General features: G+C 41.0%; 1 protein-coding gene across 1 annotated transcript in view; it reads left to right on the forward strand.

Annotated features, from left to right (window-relative positions):
- The first annotated feature begins 1,755 nt into the window (after positions 1-1,755).
- The window catches only part of LOC109910645 (mitochondrial uncoupling protein 2), a 30,896-nt gene continuing 23,237 nt past the window's right edge, over positions 1,756-9,414 (forward strand). Inside the window, exons 1-2 of the mRNA XM_020509862.2 lie at positions 1,756-1,889; positions 2,250-2,413. The gene's annotated coding sequence lies outside the window, so the exon portion shown is untranslated. The remainder of the gene's footprint in view (positions 1,890-2,249; positions 2,414-9,414) is intronic.

The raw sequence follows: 9,414 nt of genomic DNA on the forward strand, positions 1-9,414 counted from the left end.
CAGACAACATGCTCATTCTGACCCATTGCCAATGCAGTTTTTTATTCATTTCTCAGGGCAATGCCTTAATCAATCAGTGTCAACCTTCCAGTTTTAAGATTTGAAAAATGTTTGACAGTTAACTGGCAGTCATCATTAACTGATGCATTGTCCCTGTCAACATCTCTATCAATCAGAATGTACCTCTCCTACAGCTTAAATGTTGGTTACCCTTTACAGTAGTATTTCTTGCAAATTGAAGTGACAAGTGCCAGATGAAAAGCTTCAACAAAATGTGTGCTTTTCACAGCAATACCCAAGTTCTATACAACCAAGTAACTATTTGGATTAGACTTTGGAAAACTCTAGTTAGGTCCAAGATTCGTTTTTTGTCTTTTTGTCCCTGCCGTGATTATTAACCAGTAGATTAACTGGTCATTTTCTCATTGCTGTTTCTAGTAGCTTACAATGTGAACATGCTTTGTTTCCTCTGACATCAGTGACAGTATTGTCAACATATTTAGTCAACTATGAAAGCACCTTCACTCTGAAAGGCACCATACAAGTTTATTTCTCCCTTTCTGAGCAAGTGCAAGGCCAGCAGTTTAATATTTTCTGGGTCACTTGTTGCAGTTCACCACCTGTTGCCTTTTTTTTAGTTAATTCATGGGAGCTGAGTATCATTGGCTAGGCAGCATTTATTGCCCATCCCTAATTGCCCAGAAGGTAGTTAAAGGTCAACCACATTGCTATGGGTCTGGAGTCATATGTAGGCCAGACCAGGTAAAGATGGCAGTTTCCTTCCCTAAGAGACACTAGTGAACCAGATGGGGTTTTCCCTGATAATTGTCAATGAATTCTTAATTCCAGATTTTTAAAAATTGAATTCAAATTCCAGTATCTGCCATGGCATGATTTGAACCTGGGTCCCCAGACTTTAATCTGGGACTCTGGATTAACAGGACAGTGATTTAATACCACCAGTCCTCTCTAATGTTCATTTCTCAACTCATGAACTGATAACTTCTGTGGTCTCTTACAAAGGCTTCCACTATTAACCAACCTCAAGCTCTGCTCTGCTCATCCAATGTATCTTGACCCCACCTTCCCACTCTGTTCTCTTTCCAACCTTGTCCTGTAACACCCAGCCTTGCTCGACATCCCCCAGCAATGTTGGGGGGAGGGCAGAAGAAGAGCTGTATCCCCTCTTCTGTAACCAGTTCCGCTCTACACTTTGCTCCCAAACCATACCCTACTCCTATCTTTAAAACCCCTACCCTGCCCAAGTCAAACCCTGGCCTTCCTATGCTACACCTTTCTATCTACACCCCCCCCAATTCAAACCTTGACTTCCCTTCACCCTCTCCCCTCTGTGCACCCCCTCCTCCTTGCTCAGACCCTGTCCTTCCCCGTTTATACCTCCAACCCACTCCCCCACCTCTGCAGTCCCTCCATCCAAACTGTCCCCCCAACAGGGTGCTGCATGAGAGGACACTGATCTTGCCCCTTGATTCCGAAGTGACGCTTGCAGTAAAACATGTTGCAGCTCAGCACAATAGACTTGCGTTTATTTGGTAATAACCGGGATGAAGAGATATTTGCATACAGCAACAAGGGGACAACTTCAACATACAACTATTGGCCCCGAGGTAGGGGAGGAATTTTTTTCAAAGTCCTTTGTTGGTGACCGTTGCACACGATGTTGCTAATGCAAAAGAGATACAGGAAAGCGAGTCCCTCCCCTATTGTTGCACATCAGTGAGGTGGCCTCTGACGCTGTGTATATAAGAGGAAGCGCTGGGAACAGATATCGAACTGTGGGCCATATTACGGCTACATAACAGCGCCGTAGCAGCAAACGCATACATCACTGTATTCTCCCGTAGGAAAAGGATTCATTTAGTTATCAGGTAATATATATCATTTCACGGTAACCGGCAAATCGATTGTATTTTGAATCTGCTTTAAAAACTTTCTGGCAAAATTCGCTGATAACGCGTCATATTTTGCATTTTTTTTTAAAAAAAGAAGTCGCTGGTTAAATCGAAATCAAAATATATGGGATTGTATTTTCTTTCAAACATTCTAAACATACGAAGCATAAGGTGAATTTTAAAATAGCTTCATGCATTTTGCTTATTAATAACATATAACGTGATCAGTTAACCTTGTTTGGTTTTGAGGTGAGGTATTCTATGATGGTTAAGCCGCGAGTCCTATTTTGCACTGAGTAACAGCAGCTGACTGTGTTTTATTCTCTCTTGTTTCAGAACCTTGTTTATATTATGATCATTCGGCGTTTAACTTCTGAACTTTCTATGGAACAAAAGCAGAGCCAAACTATAGTTAAAAAGAGTTTCAACGAGCGGGATACTTTTAGAGAATCCTGGACATCCCTTTGTTAGCTGCCCTGGCCCACTGGATCTGACAACAGGTACCTTCACACCATTTACCGTCTTTAAAGGAGTTCCGGGGTGTGTTTAGTGGCAGTTATCACTTATAACATTCGGTCTGAAGTTACATTTCCGTGAATCATGAGCTGCGTTCCTGGTTAATAGTCTATCTTAAAGTTTTTAAGTTCCTGCGTTGACTCATTTTAATCCTTTCCCTTCCCCATGATTCACGCTGAATTTGATATATTAATTGATATGACCTCAGGAATGGGGAATGAAATGTGAGGGAGGACTCAAATGTTTTGACAGAATCTGTTGAAGTTGCAACATTATGAGACATGAGCTAAAGGAATACTGTGTGGCTGTAAAATGGAAGCTGTTATTGTTTGCTCTATCCCACGGAGCTACCATCATTATATTCAGCTCTGACTTGCATGACTCTTTCAGAATTTTAGGCTGTGGTTTGTCTCCCATTTCACATTTCAAATTTCAAATATTTTTTGCTTCCTGACACAGACCCAAAAGACTTATTTTTAAACTTTTTGTATTAACCCCATTAAATTGTGTTAGTTTGATATTCTGCTGTAAATCACTGGCTAGGTTCTGCTTTTACGGTCATAAGTTCTGAAGTGTGCAACCGACCAAGCTGTACCTGTAGAGAGGAAAAAAAACTCCAATTGTTTCAGGACTTTTTCCTTCCAGCTCCACACTGTGTTATCTCTGACTCCAGCATCGGCAGTTCTTACTATGTCAATTGTTTCAGGTTATTTCAAAACTGGCAAAGGTTAGAGATTAACTAGTGCTTTATTTTAGCTATAACAGAGAGGGAAGGAAAGAGAGGCTGCAATAGTTTGAGATGTAGGAATGATTAAATGACAAAGAATGGTTGGTGCAAGGCTAGAAGAAGTTGTAATGGGGTGAGGGAGGAAAAAAAAGTGACAAAACCAATACTAACATTCAGTGTCTGAAGCTGGTTTCTTAAAAAAAAGGGTGTTGTTTTTAGAACTTTTAAACTGTTGAACTCTGTTCAAAAGTCAGTTTACAAAGTGCCTCATCAAAGCAGGAGGGGCTGTTCCTCAAACTCCAATCTGAGGTTGAAGTTCAGATTGGAGAATTAAAATGACAAATGATTGAAAACATGGCACCATTCTGTTTGGCTAGGTGGCCACATTGATGTAGTCTCTCTCAATGTAGAGAAGGCAGCATTTAGTGTGGTGAGTATCAGTATGCCAACTTAGAAGAAATATAGAGTGATTTTGTTGTGTGTGTGTGTGTGTGTGTGGCTTGGATGGTGGAAAATGGGTACTGTGTGCTGAATGTGATCAAAGAGTGAACCAGAGGGCACAGTCCCATCGGACAAGCTGGGGAGGGGAGTGCGGAATTGAAGACATTGAATGATGGCACCCAGGTAGATATGGCAGAAATAGCTGAGAATGAGCTGTTGAATGGAGAAAGTGAGGACATAGGGAGCCTGATGAATCTTGGAGGAATTTAGTGAGGAAAGAATTTAGGAAATGGGAGTAGCATGGGGGCAATCATAGTAGGGGTCATCCTCTTTGTGAAATTATCAGCCTGGACTGTCTCCTGCATTCTATCCTCTAAGTGTGAAGTTGTTCAAAACTTTGCTACCCATGTCCTACGTTCCCTATAATTTCTCTGGTCACTGTGAGGACCTCCCAGGTTTGTGTCTGCAGCACTTGGTGAAACCGGAGCTGAATAGATCAACAGGCTGAAACATTACCATTGCCTTCAGTCATGCTAACCTCGTTCCATTTCACCCTTGCAAACAAACTATCTAGGCTAGCAATTGTTGCTCATCCCTAATTGCCCAGAGGAACGTTCAGAGTCAACTACATTGCTATGGGTCTGGTGTAACATAAGCCAGACCAGGTAAGGAAAGCAGATTACCTATCCTGAAGGACATTAGTGAACCAGTAGGCTTTTCCTGACAGAGACAAAAAAAGACCCTGCAGACGGTGGAATCCAAGGTAGACAAACAGGAGGCTGGAAGAACACAGCAAGCCAGGCAGCATCTGGAGGACTGGCAGGACCTACCTTTGACCAAGCTTCTTCTGACAATTGACATGGTCATCACTAGACTATTAATTCCAGGATTTTAAAAAAATCAATTCTATTTGCCTTGGCAGGATTAGAACCTGGGTCTCTGGATTAATAGTTTTTAGTGATAAAACCACAAGTCATCGCCTCCCTCTATAATTATATTGATAGTTCTTGGTTAAGTAATGCCTCCAGTTTTAAAATTCTCATCCAGATTTTGAAATCCCTCCATGTTAACTCCCCTCCTGTCTCTGTGGTCTCCTCCAGCCCTACATCTTTCTAAAATTGTCAGAGTCGTATGTCCACCTACCAAAAATTCACTATTACCTTACTTTTACTTTTGTTTTAAAATGCTCGTTAAAGCCTACCTTTGACCAAGCTTTTGATCATATTTCCTTATATGGCTTGGTGTCAGATATTGTTTCTCTAACACTTCCACAAAATGCCTTGGGGTATCTTGTTATGTCAAAGACTGTAAATAAAATTGTTTTTCAGCAGCTGCATTGATGTGGAAGGTGATATCAGCTGATCAGATGAAGTAAGATGGAGAAACTGAGGGAATGGAATAAGCTGCCTTTCAGGAAACTGGATGGGTGGAAGTGTAAGCAAGGTAGCTGAGGGAAATCACTTGTCTTAGAGTAACTAAATCTGGTAACTTATACGCTCACATAGGAGATATTAGGGAGAAGAAAATGTCCACATTATGACTTGCATTGTTTAAAACTTGTATTGTTGTAAACAGTTAACTACTTCTTCAGGGAATTAAACTTGATACTGTTAATTTGCCCTGTGACCAACTGCTAATGCCATCTGAAATGACCTAGCTAGCTTTCTCAGTTATAAATACAATTAATTAGGAAATGGACGAAAGGCATGGTCTTATCAGTATTGTCTACATCCTGACAAATACATTAGCCTTCACTGTTTTCTTTAATAACTTGTATATCTGTAATTCCACTTTTTTCCTCTGTTCCCACTTTTTTCCTCTGTTTCTGTTCAGAATATTGTCCTTTTCAAACATTTCCCATCAGTTAGTCCTCCAGTAATAATGATGTGCCACTTTGTAATGTTCCCCTTGTGCTTGCTCTGATGATATGGATTGCACAGAAACAAAAGCCGTTTAGGAAATCTTAGAAACAGTTGATACTATTTTGAATTTGAGAATATTGAAATTTCTGTCAGTTCTAGCCCCAGTGGGCTCTAATGCTGAATTTGCAGTGGTGAATTAATCTGACTACTGCTAGTTTTTGTAGATCTGACTTTCAGGTTTTCACCTTGGCTTGCATTGTAGCCTGACTTGAATCATCATAAAAGAAACCGGTAAATTTTGTTGAAACATAAACCGAAGGTTTGATGGGCTTCCTGTATAGTTTCTTTTTATTTTGACTAACTGTTGAAAGAGCTCCACTGTGGTCTTTCTCTTAAATCCCCTCATGCCCATTCTAAGCGCCTGTTGTCCATGAGACCTATTACCTGTTCCCTTGATCCATTCCCCCCCCCCACCCCAAATTACTGACCATTCAGTTCCTTTCTGGCTCATGTTTTCAGATATTGTAACTGCTCACTCTCGCTCTCCTGCACTCCCCAATTACTTCCAGATTTACTGAGGAGCTGGCATGAAAGTTGAGGCTTGGTGTAAATTAGCCATGATCTTATTGAAATACAAGGCAGACTTGGGGGCGCTGAATGGACTATTTCTACTTTTGATTTCTTTATGTTCTATCACTTGGCTCCATCACACAATCTCCGACCTAGCCACCAAACCCATCCTTCTTTCTGGGAGTAGTCTGAGACTGAACCAGAATATTCACAGGCTTGGTTTCTTACAGAAAACCACATGAGCTTCTAACCCCTCTATCAGTCTGCCTCTTTTTATTTTAAAAGGCATCTCTTCGACCAAGCTATTAGTCACCCTTTCTAATTACTACTTTTTGATGTGTTTTCAAATGACTTCTGTGAAGGATCAGGCAATACTTTCAAGTTTAAGATATTGTGTAAATGGTGTTGTCTAGTAGCCATAGAAACTCAAATGCAAAGTTACAGTTTTTACTTGGTTTTCAGTTTGTTAATGTAGAATTTTCTGGGTGATTTAGCAGGATGCTAGCCATTGTAATGTTCTATTACTGGAGCAAATGGGAGAATGATCACTTGATCTTAATTCCACCTAATGAGTGTGTGTGTGTTTAGAACAGCCTTGCAATTTACAGAATACTTTTCCATAACCCCGCCCTGGTTATAGTTACAAGCTGGGCTGTTTTATTAATAGGAATTGCTACCTTGAAATGCCCATGGATTTTTTTTTTGCTGTATGGATTTTAGCGCATAAACAAAGTATTAAATGTCTTATTTTGCAAGAGATTTTATCGTGGCCTCAGGTTGTTTTTGTTCCTTTTATCTACTGCTATAAATGTTCTCTGACAAAGTAGAGGCAGTTATTTGTCTTGCTATATTGGTTTCACAGGGCGAAGCAGAGGTTTCTTGCGTTTCAGTCTAGCCCTAGCAACAGAATCAACCAATTGTGTTGCAGCCCTTCTATTATTCATCCCTGAAGGAATCAGATATTGTTTGAAAGACAAGGCAGGCTTGAGGGGCTGAATGGATCTCTACTGGTGCCAGATTACCCATTTGATGAATAAACTATCTAGCCTAAATCTAAGGAGTATAAAGTTTTTGTTGAAAACCAAATGTTGGAAAGCGGAAACAAAAACAGAAGGTGTTGGCAATATAAACAGTAGGGTCAATCAATACCTGTAGAAACAAAAGTCACATGTCAACATTACAGACTGAATCCTCTTCAGTGCTGGGAACCGAAAAATTATTTAACATCTTAGTAAAATGGGGTAGGTAAGGAAGGGGTAGTAGGAACTGCAGACACTGGAGAATCTGAGATAACAAGATGTAGAGCTGGATGAACACAGCAGGCCGAGCAGCAGCATAGGAGCAGGAAAGCTGACGTTTCGGGCCTAGACCCTCCTTCAGAAAAATTTTTTAAAAATAGAACAGAAGAATAGGCAAATAGCTACGATGCTGGTGAGCTAATCTCATTTTGAGAGTAGATGGTGTGTTGTGGGTGTGAGGTTTATTCATAGTTCTCGTGCAATTGGGAATCAATGATCTGCAGACTCCTGGCTCAATTGAAATGTTTAGAAACAAGAAAAGTCTCGCTCAGGGAACAACAAATCCATTTTCAGTTCTATTCTCCCCTGTTTACTCGAAGGTATCAGAGTGGTGGTGACAGGAACAAAAACAAAGTTGCTGGAAAAGCTCAGCAGGTCTGGCAGCATCTGTGAGGGAAAGAACAGAGTTAACGTTTCGGGTCCGGTAACCCTTCCTCAGAACATAAGGACTGGAGACTGGAGGCCTGTGACCAGAAATATGCCACAGAGATTGGTGCTGGATCCACTGTTTTTTGTCATTTATATTCACATCCAAATCATTTGAGTAGGAGGTATGGTTAGTAAATTTGCCAATGATACCAAAATTAATAGTGTAGTGGACAGCGAAGAAGGTCACCCCCAAGTACAACAAAACCTTGATCAGATGGGTCGATAGGTCGAGGAGTGACAGGAGGAGTTTAATTTAGATAAATGTGAGGTATTACATTTTGGTGGGCAAGATCAGGGCAGGACTTGTACACTTAATGGTAAGGAATTGGGGAGTGTTGGGAAACATAGACCTTGGAGTGCAGGTCCATAGTTCCTTGAAAGAGGAATCACAGGTAGACAGGATAGTAAAAAAGGCATTTGGTACGCTTGCATTGAGTATGGGAGTTGGGGGTCATGTTGCGGCTGTACAGGACATTGGTGAGGCCACATTTGTAATACTGTGTTCAATTCTAGTCTCCCTGCTATAGGAAAATTATTGCAAAACTTGAAATGGTTTAGAAAAGGTTTACAAGAACGTTGCTAGGGTTGGAGGGTCTGCGCTATAGGGAGAGAGGCTGAATAGGCTAGAGTTCTTTTACCTGGAGCGTCGGAGCCTGAGGCATTTATAAAAGCAGAGAGGCATGGATAGGATAAAGGATATGGGCCAAATGCTTGCAAATGGAACTAGATTAATTTGGGATATCTGGTCGGCATGGACGAGTTGGACCAAAGGGTCTGTTTCTGTGCTGTATGTCTCATTAACTCTCTGTTAGAATTTTGTGCAAATGAGGGGTTGAGATCCAAATCATTGAAAGCATTGCACATCTGAATGCTTTTCAGGCATCCAGTCTGAAAAGCAACCTTTCACCACCACCCTCTGACATCTTTGAGTCATCAGGGGAGAATGGAAACGAAACAGGATGTCAAGGTCATGGCTTGTACTTGCTTTCTGCTCTTTCATCTCAGCAGTTTCTGCATCTGATAGGCTACTGTCGGCCATCTATATCATTCTGTGGCCATAATGCCATTTCTCTTCTGTCTGTGCATATGAGTCAGTGTCCCCTGTAGCTTGCAACTTTTGAAACCCTCATCTTTTCCCTGTCCCATATAACTGCAATCTGGCTTCCATACTCTTGGCCTCCTGCACTGTGCTACCAAGTGTGACATTAAGCTTTGCGAACCAGATCTCTCTTCTCTAGGCTCAGAGGACAAGATAACTATTCCTTTGTTCTATAATGTCTTTACGTTCCTTCAATGAAATTTATCTTTTTTAGATTTAATAATTTCATGCTTCTCTGTTAAGGAGGTAGCTGGTCACTAGACTCACTAACTTTTGTTGTGACTGGAGGATCTGTTTTTATTTCTACTTACCCAACTTTCCAGCTCTACTAAAATTCCAGTGATCTGTTCTAAAGAACAGTTCTATCCAGCTCATGGTTGACTGATTTGGATATTTACAGCATTTTCTGTTGGTATTAAAATCTAACCAGCAAAGTTATAAATAGTTAACAAAGTGCTATTGATCAGTGTCTGACATAACAAGGTGTAGAGCTGGATGAACGCAGCAGGCCAAGCAGCATCAGAGGAGCAGGAGAGCTGACGTTTCGGGTCTGGACCCT

Source organism: Rhincodon typus, chromosome 6, assembly GCF_021869965.1.
Source record: "Rhincodon typus isolate 14 chromosome 6, sRhiTyp1.1, whole genome shotgun sequence".
Taxonomy (NCBI): domain Eukaryota; kingdom Metazoa; phylum Chordata; class Chondrichthyes; order Orectolobiformes; family Rhincodontidae; genus Rhincodon; species Rhincodon typus.